This window comes from Chiloscyllium plagiosum, unplaced genomic scaffold (genome assembly GCF_037043375.1).
Source record: "Chiloscyllium plagiosum isolate Xiang-an unplaced genomic scaffold, Cpla_swu_hap1 HiC_scaffold_17, whole genome shotgun sequence".
Lineage (NCBI taxonomy): Eukaryota > Metazoa > Chordata > Chondrichthyes > Orectolobiformes > Hemiscylliidae > Chiloscyllium > Chiloscyllium plagiosum.
In genome coordinates this window covers 56,438,608-56,455,877 of record NW_028270155.1, presented here as the reverse complement: position 1 = coordinate 56,455,877, position 17,270 = coordinate 56,438,608, and the positions used below count along the sequence as shown (strand labels likewise).

The 17,270-nt window shown below is 39.4% G+C and overlaps 1 long non-coding RNA gene across 1 annotated transcript in view; it reads left to right on the top strand.

Annotated features, from left to right (window-relative positions):
* The window catches only part of LOC148147348 (uncharacterized), a 46,248-nt gene extending 30,415 nt beyond the window's left edge, over nucleotides 1-15,833 (top strand). The window contains exon 3 of the long non-coding RNA XR_015759970.1: nucleotides 14,899-15,833. This is a non-coding gene — a long non-coding RNA (uncharacterized LOC148147348). The remainder of the gene's footprint in view (nucleotides 1-14,898) is intronic.
* Nucleotides 15,834-17,270: the final 1,437 nt, after the last annotated feature.

Genomic DNA, 17,270 nt, shown 5'->3' with positions numbered 1-17,270 from the left:
CCTGTTTACTAACCTTTTTGCCATTGAGCAAAGTTGTGCAAGTCATTGTCAGTGTGGTGTCCTGGACTTTTCCTTTATTCAATTGTAGGAACTGGGTATCACTGTCAAAGTTAGAATTTATTTCCCATCTCTAATTGTCTTCTCGAGGGTGCTGATAATCCACCTCTTTAACTGTTGCAGTTCATGTGGGTGTGGGTACACCCACAGTGTATTTGGAAAGGAGCTCCAGAATTGTGTCACTGGGACAGTAAAGGAACAATGATAAGGTTATACATCAGGATGGTGTATGGTTTTGAGGGAAACTTGTTTTCCGTGTCCTTCTAAGCTTGTAGAGATTGTGGGTTTGGTAGATATTGTTAAAACAGCTTTGGTGTGTTGCTGCTGTGTACCTTGTAGATGGTACACATTGCAACCATGATGCACCCGTCAATGAAGGAGTCAATGTTTAAAGTGGTGGATGGAGTGTTAATCAAGAAGCCACTTTGTCCTGAATGGTGTTGGGCTTGTTGCCCTGTAGTGATCCAGGCAAGTATTGAGGAGTATTACACCACTCTGCTGACTCGTAGATGGTGAACAGGCTTTGGGGAGTCAAGTGATTGGTTACGAACTGCAGAATTGCCAATCTCTGACCTATCATACTTATTAGTTTCTCCTGGACTTGATTCTCCTGACAGAAGATTAGAGAGGAGGTTGCCAGGTTTATTTTTCTTTCCCTGCAAGTTAATATCAGATATGGAGTATCTGAACAAATAGCAGTTCAATTTCAAATGTAGGTGGACTGGGACTGGTAGTGGATCACAAGAAAATAAATTTGTGGTATGCCTATGAGATGGCTTTTTGGTGCAGCTTGTGGTGGAGCCCACTAGGGAACAGACAATTCTGGATTTAGTGTTGTGCAAAGAGGCAGACCTGATAAGGGAGCTAAAGGTGAAGGAACCCTTAGGAGGCAGAGAAAGAGTTTAGTCTGCAGTTTGAGAGGGAGAAGATGGAATCAGATGTAATGGTATTACAGTTGAATAAAGGCAACTACAGAGGCATGAAGGAGGAACTGGGTAGAATTGTTTGGGAGAGGAACCTAGCAGGAAAGACCGTGGAACAGCAATGGCAGGGGTTTCTGGAAATAATTCAAGTCACAGCAAAAATTCATCCCAGGGAAAAAGAAACAGACTAAAGGGAGGATGAGGCCGTCATAGCTGACTAGGGAAGTTAGGGACACCAAAAAAGCAAAAGAGAAAGCATATAACATGGAAAGGGCCATGGGAGACCAGAGGATTGGGAGGCCTACAAAGACCAATTGAGGACAATGAAGAAAGAAATAAGGAGAGAGAAGGTCAAATATGAGAGTAAGCTAGCCAGCAATATTTGGAAAGTTTGCAAGAGTTTCTTTAGATATATAAAGGACAAAAGAGAGTCAAAGGTGGACTTTAGGCCACTGGAAAATTGGTAATAAGGAGCAAAGAAATGGCTAAGGAACTGAATAAGTACCTTGCATCAGTCTTCACGTGGAAGACATAAGTAATAACCCAAAAATTCAAGAGGGCCGAGGGGCAGAGATGATTACAGTAGCCATCACCAAGGAGAAGGTGCGAGAAAAATTGAAAAGTCTGAAAGTGGATAAATTGCCTGGACCAGATGGGCTACACCTTAGAGTTCTGAAGGAGATACCTGAAGATTAAGTGCAAGCTTTAGTTGTGATCTTTCAGTCAGTGAGGGTCCCAGAGGACTGGAAGGTTGCTAATGTAATTCCCCGTTTAGGGAGGGAGCAGGGCAAAAGACAGGAAGTTATAGGCTGATTAGCCTGAACTGAGTTGTTGGTAAGATTTTGGAGTCTGTTGTGAAGGATGAGATTTCTGAATACTTGGAAGTGCATGGTAAAATAGGGGCAAAGTCAGTGTGGTTTCATCAAAGGGAAGTCATGCCTGACAAATTTGTTAGAATTTTTTGAGAAGGTAACGAGCAATTTAGACCAAGGAGAGCTAATGGATGTTATCTATCTGGACTATCAGAAGGCCTTTTATAAGGTGCCACACTGGAGGCTGCGGAATAAGATAAGGGCCCATGGTGTTCGAGGCAAGATACTAGCATGCATAGAAGATTTGTTGTTTGGCAGAAGGCAGAGAGTGGGCATGAAAGGATTCTTCTCAGGATGGAAGCTGGTGACTACTGGTGTTTCACAAGAGTTGGTGTTGGGAACACAACTTTTCACTTTATACATTAATGATCCGGAAGAAGGAACTGTGGGCATTCTGGCTAAGTTTACAGATGATACAAAGATAGGTGGAGGGGCAGGTAGCATTGAGGAGATGGGGAGGCTGCAGAAAGATTTAGACAGGTTAGGAGAGTGGGCAAAGAAGTGGCAGATGGAGTACAATGTAGGAAAGAGTGAGGTCATGCACTATGGCAGGAAGAATAGAGGCATGGGCTATTTTCAAAAGGGGAGAAAATTCAGAAATTGGAGTGCAAAGGGACTTGGGAGTCCTAGTCCAGGTTTCTCTTAAGGTAAACTTGCAGGTTGAATTGGTATTTAGGAAGGCAAATACAATGTTGTTATTTCATCTCAAGAGGAGTTGTATATAAAAGCAAGGATGTATGTCTGACATTTTATAAGGCTCTGGTCAGACCGCATTTAAAGTACTGCGAATTTTGGGCCCCATACCTCAGGAAAGATGTATTGGCCCTGGATTGCGTCCAGAGGAGTTTAATGAGAATGATCCCAGGAATGAAAGGCTCAACGTATGAGGAACGTTTGAGGACTCTGAGACTATACTCGGAGTTTAGAAGGATGAGGGGATCTGATTGAAACTTACAGAATACTGAATGGCCTGGACAGAGTTGGACGTTGGGAAGATTATTCCATTGGCAGGAGAGACAAGGACCTGAGGGCACAGGCTGAGAGTATATGGAAGACCTTTTAGAATGGAGATAAGGAGAAACTTGTTTAGCCAGAGAGTGATGAATCTGTGGAATTCATTGCCACTGAAGGCTGTGGAGACCAGGTAATTGAGTATATTTAAAACAGAGATAAGGTCTTGATTGCCCAGGGGATCAAAGGTTAGGGGGAGAAAGCGGGAAAATGGGGTTGAAAAACCTATCAGCCATGATTGAATGGTGGAGCAGACCCGATGGGCTGAATGGCCTAAATGGCTCGTATGTCTTATGGCCTTACAGAAATATAAAGGACAAGTTAATGGATCGGCTGGCCTTTCTCATGTCTAGTAATTTCACATGGTGGGAAAAGAAAATTTGTGTAGAGCCGCTTGGTGGCCAGAATATGAACTGCAGTCAAACTTGTTCCAGATTCCTTGTGAGAGATGGGAAAGGTTGAGAGAAATATCAGTTTTCCTAATTGGAAAAATCGGAGAAAATGCATGACTAACAAAGAGCTTTAATTTGCATTTTCCCCTATTGGAAGCTGTAGCCATTCTTGCAGTTGGTATTTATTCACAAGCCAAATAGATAGATTGATGGAATGCGTCAGCATAATAAATGAGGTGAGGTCCCTGGCTTTGGTTTCTCTCAAAAACAGTGGACAGTGCTCAACTGAATCCATTGGGCAAGAATCATGTGATTATCACTTCCATAAGCGGAAGGTAAGGATGCCCCAAAATGCAATTGCAGCTGTGTATTCAACACTTTAACCTTTCCACTGAAGTTTGTTGTGGGAGGCACATTATTTCTCTATTGGACTCTCACTTGAATGGATTGCCAAAGTATACATCCCATGATAAGCTTATCCTGCCATCAACAAATTGTAGCAGTATTTGGCAACTAAAACATAAAAAGCTGAAAACACACACAATGTCGTGTCTGAGTTTGAGTCACAGACTTCAGGCAGAATTGGCTTACTTATCTGGATAGTTACCCAGGAAATATTAGACAGAAAAATCCTAGTCAACTCCTAAGTAACTGCTAAACTAACTCATCCTGACAACTTCTCACAACACAGTACAACTATCTGAGATCGGCACACCCGACCAGAAATCTGCAGCTTGGTCACGGCACAGAAAAGTGGGAGCAGAGTGGCAATCTTACAAAGATTTGGACTAATAGATTTATCACTTTGACACAGGATTGTAGTTACTTATAAGGCAGAAAAGCTAAGGACAGCAGATTTCCTTCATCTTTGGTGAACCAAGGAGTTTTTTTTTAATGCAGATTATTTTCAGAAATTGTAAATTTCAAAATTTGCACCTTGTTGAGTTTGGATTTGAATTCTCTAGATTGGTCCAGATCGCTAGTCTAGTAACTATATTTATGTCAAAGTGCAAGGGGAAAGGCAATGGAGACACATTCAGTGGAAGAGTGAACGAGGTGTTGAGAAGTGCTAGTTATTTCAAGAAATAGAGAAGGGAGGAGAGGACATGTTTGATGCATTCATGCTGTAGTTGGCAAAAATTGCAGAACATTATTGCTACAATCAACGTGTGTTTAATAGCTTCCACAGACTGCAAACAAAAGCACATCTAGCAGAGGTAGTGGTCATATCACTCTGGCAAACCAGCCAGTATACATAGAATACAATTGCAATTCTCCAAACATCCCCTCTTTTATAGAGAGACAATAAAATGTTGCACTATCATTTGTAATACAAATGTTACTCATTATACATGGTCACAAAGAAAATCATTATTCTTTGACAAAACAATGCATTAACTCTCATCAGTTCCACATTTGTCAATCTCTGCATATGTGTTCCAAACCTAGTTTTTAAATTTCACAGTGTTCCTAATTGTATGTGTACACATGTGTCTCTCTGGTATCTACTCATCTGATGGAGGTGTTCCTTCTCTGGGACTATTGTTCCAATGGCGAGTGCTATTACCATAGTAACTGTTGGTTCAGATTCATTTCTGGGGAACAGTGGACTTTTGGGACTGGAAGTTATTCTCTATTCTGTGCAGATGGTGAGATCACTTCTTCCCGATCCACTACTTGTAATGAAGACACATTTCACTAGGTGTATGCGAATGTCTGTTGTTACGATGATATATCTTACCATGTAAGATTGAGGTGGCAAGCACTGAGGCTCTAAATTGCCTCATGGTTGACTTTTGTTGAGTGTTGAATGTTTGCACTCTTACTAGTTGTCCAATTCTCAGCTTTGGCAATGACTTGACTATTTCTTCAAAACTAAATTTGGTTTTATTGTTTTACTTGTTTCTTTCTATTTATTTATGTATGGTACTCAAATATGTTACTATTTCTTGTTTTATTTAGTTCCATTTATGCTGTAGGAAAATGAATTTGGGTTTAGCATTACATTAGTCTATGAACTGGACTATTTACATGTCATGAGTAGACAGACTTAAAAATTCACTTAAAGATTGCCATGTTTGTGCACTGGATTTATTAAATTCTTTTATGATCCATTCGGTATTTTTTGCTACCACCTCAGCATTTCCAGTTGATGAGGATAGTGTAGAGATATATGGCATTGAATTTCCACAATTCTTTATGAAGCAGCTGAATTCTTCACTCATGAATTGAATGCCATTGTCACTGCCAGTGCCAATGTCTGAAACACCTTAACCACTGATAGTCTCACTGGTAGCCACTGATATCAACTGGTATGATTCCCAGTGGTCAGAATAGTAGATGATGGTGTCAAGATAATAAGTTTCTGACGAATGAACAGTCTTACTCTAAACTTCATTCATAGTCAATCTGTGATGTTATGTTTCGTAAATGGCTCTTTAGCATGATATTTGTTACAAGCTGGTTGATGTGGTCTTTAATCTCATTATTCACATGTGGCTGGTAGAGCACTTATTTTGCCTTCTTCAGAGTAGATTCAGTTGCATCAGTGCTTTAGCATTTCTTTTCTCATATCCCTGGAGTTAATGACTCAATTTATTTCATCAGTATTCTAATGCCAACAGATATCCTTGCTGCTTTCAGGCCATCCTTTCACACTACTTCCAACAGCACTTAAGAGTTGCATCATGTTGCATGGTTTATTGATTTAAGTTTAAAGTATCTGCTGGGTGGCAACTTCCAGAGCACATAGAGCTGTTGCTTCTCATTGTGTAATCTTATCTAGTTCATTGTGTTAGCATCCTCAACTTTCTTCAGAGGAAGTTCTGCTCTCAACAGCATTTTAGCAATGTACATCTGTTTCCCTTGTAAGTCATATCCAGATAATATTTCAACAATAAAATTAAGTTTTTGAGACACTTTGGAGCAGATAGAAGCATTTCTAGAAATATGCTTTGAAGTGACTTGTAGTTGGATTGCACTGTTACTTTGTCCCTCACAAAACAGGTATTGAGTAGAATACTCACAATCAAAGCGAAGAGATAGACACACATTCTCTGAGTGTATCTTTGTTCCGTTTGCATTAATACCTGGGTTGCAAATGTAACTGGTTGCCCTTGCTGCATAAGGGTATTTCTAAGGCCTGTCTCATTGGCATCTCACTATAAGGGGTCTTCATAATTGACATGATAACACCTCAGCACTAGTGTTGTCATCACAAGTTGTTGATTTTAGTGGAAGCAGTTTCTTGTTCTGTGCACCATACCAGTGCACATTCTCAACAGTGAACTCGCACAGAGATTCACACTCTGCCAAATTAGACAAGAATTTTACTAAATAATTCACCAATCCAACAAATTGTTTTACTATTTTTGCATCTGTTGGTTACTGTATATCAATTATAGCTTTAACCTTTTCAGATTCAATGTAAAGGATGTCCTTTTGATGACCGCACATGACCTTATGTATTTGACTTTAGGCATCTTCAATGCATCCTCCTCTTGCCCAATTGCAGGTTCACCTGAAAGCTCTCTACCAATTGCAGCAGATTCTGTTCATGATTTGCAATGGTTTCTTTCATTGTGTCTCCACATTTGTGGACTTTAGATTATCCATTGCAGTAAGATCACCATCTTGTGTTCTCTGTGTTGATGCTCTCCTGGAGCAGTAGAAATGCCAAATGGTATAAGCAACCAAATAGCATCCAGAGTATAGATAGTAGACTGCTTTCATATAGCTTTATTTGCTGGTAACTAACCTTAACAATAAGTAAAGACTGTTGCTTTGGCAGATTGTAGCATAATTCTTTCATGTCTGGCTTAAGGTGATGAAAATCTTTCAAAGCATTCTTGAGATCCTTTGGGTTCACATACACCCTGAGTTCTCTAGATTTATTACACAGCTACCATGCTGCTAATCCAGTTGATAGGAGTTGTCATTTTCTTTTCCAGTTGTCTTGTCTCTCGGACTAGATTTGAGAGCAGCTGGAATTCTTCTAGGGAAATGCTGTGTTAGTCTCACTCTCATACTTTTGGAGATGGTATTCACTGGGAAGATATCCAAGACCTATAAAATCATCTTTGTAATCTTCTCAGATCTCTTAAATAACTAATGGCATAATGGACTGCAAAACAATCCAGATCTTTTCAGGAAATTTAGGTCTTCCAGTCTACATCATCTAGGACACTTATATCAGACTCCTATTTATTGACTTTAGCTCCGTCTTCAACACCATGATTCCAACCAAACTCATTTCCAAACTCTGAAACCTGGGACTCTGCTCCCCACTCTGCAACTGCATCCTTGACTTCCTGACCCACAGAACGCAATCAGTAAGGATAGGCGACAATACTCCTCTATAATAATCCTCACCACCAGTCGCCCGCAAGGCTGTGTACTCAGCCCTTCACTATACTTCTTATACACTCCTGACTGTGTGGCTAAATTCAGCTCTAACTCCATTTACAAATTTGCTGTTGGCACCACTATAGTGGGTCAGATCTCATTGATGAGACAGAGTACAGGACAGAGACAGACAACTTAGTGGCATGATGTAAAGACAACAATCCTTCTCTCAATGTCAGCAAAACGCAGGAGCTAGTCATTGATCTCAGGAAACGGAGTGAAGGACATGCATCTGTCTGCATCAGTGCTGCTGAAGTAGAGTTGGTCAAGAACTTCGAGTTCCTCAGAGTAAATACCACCAATGATCTGTCCTGGCCCATCCACGTCATAGTTTGTCAAGAAAGCATTCCAATACTTCTACTTCCTCAGAAGGCTAAGGAAATTTGGCACGTCCACAATGATTCTGACCAATTTTTATAGATGCATCATAGAAAGAATTCTATCTGGATGCGTCACAGCTTGGTATGGCAACTACCTTGCCCAAGCCTACAAGAAATTACAGCGTTGTGAACACAACCCAGTCCATCACGAAAACCAGACTTTCTTCCATTGACTCCATTTACACTTCCTGTTGCCTTGGGAAAGCAGCCAACATAATCAAAGATCCCTCCCACCCCAGTTATACTGTATTCCACCCTCTTCCACTTGGCAGAAGATACAAAGGTTTGAAAACATGTACAAACAGATTTAAGATCAGCTTCTTCCCCACTGTTATCAGACTTATGACATAAGAGCTGATCTTTCTCTGCACCTTCTCCGTTGCTGTAATGCTATATTCTGTATTCTATTCTACTACTTATGGTAAGGTCTGATTTGTCTGGATAGCAAGCAAATCAATACCTTTCACTGTCTCTCAGTACATGTGACAATAATAAATCATATCAAATCTAAGCAACTGAGAAGAGTGGATTTTGTTTAGTTTTTAACATTTGGAACTCCAGATGACCATTCTTCCCAATGCTTCTCTCAGCTTGATTTGATCTCTTGGCTTGAGTATCATTCCATCACGTAAAGCAACAACATTACATCAGAGGGTTTCATTTTAGAGTCATTTCACATGTTTGTGAAACCCATGATGTTGCACAAAGTACTGGTGTCTGAGATTTCATGTTCACTTATGTTGTAAATCTACATTTATAAATTATAACAGTCACAAGCAATATATCAGGCAGCTTGTATGGCTCTACCTAGAAATGATAGCAGATTGCTGCTATTATATGCTCATATTATAAATTAATTCTATAGCTATTTAGTTTTTACCAATGAGAATTTAAAAAATCAAATTCTCCCTTCATTTCTACAGCAGCAGGTAATGGATAAAATTCCACCATTTTGGCTCAGCCTAGGCTGTTGTTTTTTACTTCTTCCTTGCTGTTTCTTTCAGCAAACATTTTCAGCCAGACATTGCTTGCTGTCTTTCACAGGAGCTGGTTCTCTTGCAGCCCTGAATTCCCACACACTTTAAATAGCATTACTCTGACACCATGTCCCAAATAAATTGAGTTTAACGGTTTCCACAGACGACACACACAGGCACTTTCAGCGAAGGTAGAGTCACAAGACTGTGAATGCTCTAAGAAAATAACTATATTTCTTCCAAGTGATCATCTGATTGACTTAGGTGATATTAATATAAAGTTAAGTACAGAGGAGATCCAAGTCCTATTCCTGCAACAAGGTGGTAGGGAGCTGGCAGAAGTATGGGAAATGGGATGGATCTAGGTCAACAGCACGATAAAGGAAGTTGTCTGCTAAGAAAAATATATTTCAGAAGTTCTAGTATGGAAAGTGGTGCCATCAGATACAATAGGGACATGTCCAGGAGATGGCTTGCATTACCTATTATGCACAACATCCATTTTAACTTAGAAATGCAAACATCTTATACAGTCGGCTGGAATGTCAAAAATATGATATTTTGTGGCGAGATTAAAGAAATGCAAATTTTAGTTGTGTATTTTTGCTCAGATAAATATAATGCCAGCCAAAATTTTAATTTAAACATACTCCCCACAGATGCTTGTTTAGGGGAGGTGATGATGGAGTGACAGTGTCACAGGACTAATATTCCAGAATGATAAGCAAACGTTCTGGGTTTATGGGTTTGAATCCTATTATGACAGTTGGTTAAATTTAAATTCAATTAAATGTTTGCATAATGACAACCATGTAGCAACTGTTTACTGTTGTAAAAAATTAATGTGGTTCACTAATGGCCCTTAGAAAAGGACACTCGCCATCCTTACCTGGTCTGGCCTATATGTGACCCCAGGTCTGCAGCAATGTATGATTGGCTCTTAACTGTCCACAGGTAATTAGGGATGTGTAATAAATGTTGGTTGAGCTCTCAATGCCCATGTCTCTTGCATGAATTAATGACTGAATGTTAGTCAGAATTTTATTTCTCATTCTCATATACTACAAACTTCAACCATACTCATTGCTGACTCTCCACATTTATACTCCCAGGTCACACCCAATTACCATTTCATTGTTTTTATATTCATCACTTGTCCCATGAGGTCATGGACACACCTGTCGGAGCCTACAAGATGATAAAGAGATAGAAATTTTTGCCACAAAAGGTCATTTTTACTTCCGAAGATAAAGGGAACTGTTTACCTCCCTCTCCTCAAAGAAAAATGATAAGTCCTCCTACAATACAGAAATCCCATCATTACTTGCATAATACGTATCACCAAAAACAATAGGTGTCTATGTTTCAGGTATTTCCCAATGCTGGAAAATTCAAAGCACTCTACTCTGACTGACTGACTATGGTCCATTTTGAAAGTTTTCAATGTTTTGTTCACTTTTTGATCAATATCCTCCACATTGGGATTTCTCCATTATATTTTTGGAATCTGCATCCTCATCTTATGAAGCCTTACTTTGATGACTAACAATGGGTTAACATTTCCAAAATAAGATTGCTGATGTAAAATAGCACTTGATCCATTCTACCTGATTCCAATCTAGTATGCTTAAGCCTCCAGTTGACAATAGGCTGCCATTGCATTGCAGCTAGCCTTGCTTTAGCCTTGTCAGTCCCATCAGGAGGTATGTTTTCAGTGTCTATCCACTGATATGATAGGGCCAGTTACCCCTTATCTGCCACCTGTGCCACCACCAGAGCTTCTATCTGAATTTACACTATGTTTTTTTGCTTTCCACTTTTGTATGTTATATTCCCCAATCTATGGGTCTAATTTCCTACTCCTCCTTCTGCACATTGAATCAGTTGCTTTACTTTTCAGTGGTCTGCCATGTTCTACTTATAATAATTCCAGTTCTCTACTGCTTAGCCAATTCAGGTAAACATTTGACTTTAGTACCCACTTCTGGAAGTTGTCCTTTGTGATTGATGGTTCCAATTAGATCTTAGAGCTGCAAAAAAGAGGCCATTCAGTTCACTGTGCTGTCGAAATAAACTAGCAGTTTATTTGAATCCTTCTTTCTAGCACCTGGTCCATAGTCTTGTAGGCTACAGTGCTTCAGGTGCAAATCCAGATTTCTTCTAAATGAGTTGAGGGTTTCTTCCTCAACCAGGCAATTGTGCAACTCATTCAAGTTGCACAATACTTTGTACACCTCAGTTAAGTCACCACTCAACATTCTCTGTTCTAAGGAAATTAAATCAAACCCATCCACTCCTTCCTCACATGAATAATTTTCAAATTTTCACAATAATTTTCTTGTGAATCTCCTCATACTCTTTCAAGAGCAATTACTTGTACTGTGGTGACCAGAACTGTGCACAGAGCTCCAGCTATGACCCAGTACAAAGAATGACTCAAAGTACAAAAGACATTTTTAAACTTGTAAAATGTAAATTTTAACCTTCAAAATATGTTCTTTTTAAATGAGGGCTGATACAGTCAAACATTGCTGTGGACATAAATTAAGTGCTTATCTAGAGAGAGAGAGAAAGAGACTCATGGAAAGACACATTTAATGATGCAAAGGGAACTTCAACCAATAGCCCTTCAAAGTGGGGAGAAGCAAATCAAAACAGACTGGCCATGAGTTCTTGTAGCTGCAAAGATACGAGGGGTAGCAAGGGGATTGTATCCCAAACTGAAGACACATTTTATGTGTTTCCCTTTGAAGAATATACAAAGCCAAGGATTGTAGTGTCAATGCTATTGGAATGAGTCATGGGAATGAGGTACTCATGTGTGTCAGTGAGCCAAGGTACCCATGTGTACTAGTTGTGGGTTCAAACATTTCCATTCTGTGAAGGTCACAGTCAAAGAATTAACCCTTAGTCATTCCTTTGTTGTAGATAAAGAGGTTTTTATTTTTATTTTTTCACAGGATGCAGGTATCATGGGATAAATCAGCATATTTTTAAATGTTCACTGATGGGGTGTGGATGTTGTTAGTTGGGCCAGTATTTCTTGTCCATCCCTGATTGCCCTTGAGAAGGTGATGGTCACCTGTCCTCTTGAACCACTGCAGTCCATTAGGTGTCAGAAGACCCTCTGCTTTTCAGGAGGCAGTTCCAGGATTTTGGCCCAGTGATGCTATAGGAATATCAATATATTTCCAAGTCTAGTTGGAGGAGAGGTGGTAGTGTTCCTGTATGTCTGTTGCCCTTGTCCTTCTCAATGATAATAACTATTGGTTTGAAAGGTACTGTCTAAAAAAACCTTGGTGAATTTCTGCATCTTGGAGGTGGTACACACCGCTGCTGTGGTGGTAGAGTCACTGAATGAGAGTGTGGCTGCTTGTCCTTGATGGTGTCAAGCTTTTTGTGCATTGTCACATGCAGGACAGACTGGGTAAGGATGGCAGACTTCCTTCCCTCAAGGGCATCAATGAAGCAGATGGGTTTTTACAACAAGAGTTCTATGGGTGTCATTTGGGTATATTTTTATTCCAGATTGTTATTGAATGCAAATTTCATCATTTATCATAATGGGATTCAAACCCATGTCCTTGGAACTTTTTTCCTGGAGTTCTGGCTTACTTAATCATTGATATTACCACGATAAAGCTGCTTCCCACTCTCTCACTTTGAACGCTAGTAACCAGTTAGCTAGCAACCTAGACAAAAGAAAACAAGACAATAAAAGTCATAGAATCATAGAATCATTAAGCATAGATCCTTTGGTCCAACCAGTCTATACCAAACATAATCCCAAACAAAACTAGTCCCACCTAACTGGTCTTGCCCTATATATCTCCAAATCTTTCCTAGTCGCATATCTATCCATATGTATTTTAAACGTTGTAATTGTGCCCACGTTAACCACTTCCTTGAAGTTCATTACACATGTGAACCACCCTTAGTGTAAAAAATTTGCCCCCATGTCTTTTTTAAATCTCTTTCCTCTTGCCTGAAAAATGTGCCCTAGTCTTGAAATCCCCCATCCGAGGGAAAATAAGCCTACCATTAACCCAATCTACATCCTTCATGGTTTTATAAATCTCGATAAGGTCACATCTCAACCTCCTACGCTTCAGTGAGAAAAGTTTTGGTCAAAGAAATCAGAACAGCAGAACCTCCAGTAACCTGCAAAAGAAAGGATTGTGTAACTGACTGTTCAACTATCAACATCAATGTACTGGGAATCTCATTGCAACAATCCCAACATTCATCGATTCACTGTTTCTGAACAATGCAGAGGGTAAGCTTCTTTTTTACTTTTTCTTTTTGGACTCACCTCATTTCTAATATTGTGTATGTGTGTTATGTCACTATTTATTCTAATGTTTATATACTCTCTCTTGTTAACTTATTTGGGTCTGGGAGACATAGACTGGTCTGAGAAGTGGCAGATGAAATATGAAATGCAAAGAAATGCAAAGTGATTCATTTTGGTAGAAAGGAAAAAGAGAAACAATATAATTAAAGGGTACAGTTCTAAAAAACAGTTCTGAAACAGAGAGCTCTCGGGTATATGTCTGCAAATAATTGAAAATGTCAGGGCAAATTGCATAAGTGGTTGACAAGCATTTAGGATCCCAGGCTTTGAGGTATGGTCACAGAGTGTAAAAGCCAAGAAAATTGTGATTAGTTGGTATAAAATATTAGTTTGGTCTCAGCTCAAGAGTTTTGTCAATTTATGTGGTCACAATTTAGGAGAGATGTGAAAGCATTAGAGACAGTACAACAATTATTCATGACAATAGTTCCAGGGTGAGGAACTTCAATTATGTCAATAGATTGGAGAACCTGTGCCTGTTCTCCTTGGAAAAGAGATGTTGAGAGAAGATTTGATAAAGGATTTCAAAACTATGAGCGATCTGAACAGAGAAAATAGGGATAAACTGTTCCCATTGATGGAAGGATTGAGAATCAGAAGGCACTGATTTCAGATGATTGTCAAAAGAAGCGAAAGTAACATGAGGACGTTTCTTTTATGGTGTTTGTAGTTTGGTTCGGGAATATACTACCCGAGTGTATGGTGGAAGAAAAGTTGGACTTGACTTGCAAAGAGGAATTTGATAATTACCTGAAGAGAAGAATTTATCAGGCTATAAACAGAATGGGGAATTGAGGGTAAGTGAGTTACTCTTGCAGGGACACCAGAGCCAAATATTCCCTCTTTGTGCTGTAACCATTCTACTACTGTATGAATAGAAAACAGAAAATGATGAAAAAGCACATCATGTGAGTCAGCATCTCGCGAAAGGACAGGTATGATATTTTAGGATTTGGTACTCTTCAGCAAAGACCACACAAAATCTGCAATAACCTGTTTAATTTTTTTTCTAAATATTAATGTGTCTCACATTTTCATACCATTATTTTGAGACATTAATTATGTTATTTTTCTTTGCTATGTAAGATTAAAAGGCTCTCCTTCAATTTGCAAAATCCTACCATAACGATCCCGCATGCCAAAATGGGCCATTGAAAAACCTGAAACAGGATAACAGTGTTTTGCACCTGATTTTCTGTGTGAAGTATTTAAGTTCTCTTATGTTACCAGCCAGTGCAGGATTTCTAAATTCTTTCAGATGTTGCCATAATGCCCTGCATTGGATTTTCTTACCTCTGCCATGACTCTATTCTCAATATTTAAAGTTGACCTTGATATGCTAATCAGTTATAGGATGCCCCTTAAAGGGTCCAGGTAATTGTTTTGAAAACAATTGTTTTTGTGTCAGATTTGTTTCCCTCAATTATATTTTATTTATCTTTGGTTTGTCTGGGTTGCTCCATTGCCTCCACCTTGCCATTCAGTTCTTGCTTTCATTATTTTTTTACTTCTGTTTGTTTTAATACAGCACCATTACAAGGAAGAAAGGACTGATATACCTGTGTGGGTTCCATACATTCTGTATCAATAAAATAAAAAAGTGATGTTCATGACAGGCTGTACAGTCTAGATGTAACCACACCCAAAGTGACCCCTTACCTGATACCGACTCTTGGAATCTACATTTGGATGTGTTAGAGGAATCCAGTCTTTGGGACATCTGCCTCTATGAACATCATCTTTGGAGGGTTGATGTGTACTTGATGGGCTGAATGGCCTGCTTCCAAACTATAAGGAGTCTATGAAAACACCAATTGTTTCATCATCTGACTAGTCACCTGCTCACAAGATCCGAATCAAGAGCAGCTTCTCCTGAACAAATTAATGTTACTGTGCCTAACCTATGTAGACTATGCCTTCAGCATTAATATCACAGAATGGCTATCAGGCGGGTCACCACCTACATGCTCTGTCCAATGGAAAAATGCACAAGCTGGTCAGGGAAAACAGACTTCATTGGATACAAAACATTTCACCTAACACCGTGTAGGATTCAAACCTATTGTTGTAAATCCTCAAGAAAGCACCTCGAAAAATCCTATGTGACGAGCATAGTCTGTCTGTAATTTGTCTAAAACAAATTAACAGTAGTAAATGATGGGAAATGGTGTGCTTGGAGTACTGACACAGTTCATTTGGATGACAGACAGGTTTCTGGAGCACCCTATTATACCACAATAACAAATGAATAATGGAATCAACACTTACATTTATCCGATTACTGATAAGAATATCTGAATAAAGGCAGACATAGATTAACTTGTCATGTCTCTTTGCTCTTTTGGGGTTCTCATACACAAAATGGCTGTTGTTCCTTTCGTTGTAACAATTACTACACCTAAGAAGTACATTGTTGTCTCTGAAACCCTTTGAGATGTCCTGGATTGTGAAAAGTTAGGTCCATACAAGTTTTTTTTTTTAATTTCTAAGCTGGTTTTGTAAATCTCCACAGATTCATTTTTATAACAATAAGATGAAACATAATAGAGTTTTTAAATCAAATTGGTTGGATGACACGACATCACTAACATTTGTGAAATATATAAATATATATAATATACTCTATGGTATGACATGACGTGTTGCTGCTGTAAATCTGAATTGCTGGACAGTTCTCTGTGTGGCAAAGTTTTGGGCTTTTAAAAGACATGGAGGGCAAAATATTAAGAAACAGACTGCATAGTTTACCACAAGAATTAAAACAAAGTAAACTTTCATTTGTCTCTCCTTCATTTATAAAACTGTCTTTTCAAAAATTAGTAACTGCACCAGCCCAGTCATATAGCTGAAGATGCTATGTGGGTGGCTCATTGATTAGCGTTGCTACTTCATAATACCAGGGACTAAGGTTCAATTCCAGTCTCAGACAAGTAGTTGTGTGGAGGTTGCAAATTTATCCTGTGTCTCTGTGAGTTTCCTCCTTGTGTTCCGATTTTCTCCCACAGACCAAAGATATGCAGACGAGGTGGATTGGCCATGGGAAATGCATGGTTACAGGGATAGGGTAGCTTGTGGGTCTGGGTGGGATGCTCTTCGGAGGGTTAGTGTGAACGTGATGGGCCGAATGGCTTGTATCCACACCATGTAACATGCAGAGAGAGTAGGCTAAAGAAGGAAAGATAACTAAATTAAAAGGCTTTTTTTAATTTAAAAAATTGTCTTGCACAGCTTTAGCTAATTGGCATTAAGAGTAGAAGATCTACGTTCAGATGCTTTACCTGGTAGGCAAGGTAATGTTGGGCATGGCTCCTCCACCTAGTTCTTATGCCAGTGCCTAGAGTAAACAGGGGGTAAAGATTGGGTCTGTTGGGACAATAACATGACTTCCATGATCAGATAACTGTAGAGAACTAAACACCTATGATTGGCTTCATACTGAAAATGTTAGTAAAGGAAAGAGAAGGAACATGGAAAATTGATCATTTAGATTAGATTACCTACGGTGTGGAAACAGGCCCTTCGGCCCAACAAGTCCACACCGACCCTCCGAAGAGTAACCCACCCAGACCCATTTCCCTCTGACTAATGCATCTAACCCATGGGCAATTTAGCATGGCCAATTCATCTGACCTGCACATCTTTGGATTGTGGGAGGAAACCGGAGTACCCGGAGGAAACCCCACGCAGACACTGGGAGAATGTGCAAACTCCACACAGACAGTTGCCCGAGGTGCTGTGAGGCAACAGTGCTAATCACTGAGCCACCGTGTTGCCCTAAACTTTTAACTTTTATATATTTACTGATTTTGTCTAAATTCAATAATGGCCAGGATTTCTCAATTTTGTTATCTTGCTGGGACAATTGGCGTTTTCGTAGACTCCCTATAGTATGGAAGCAGG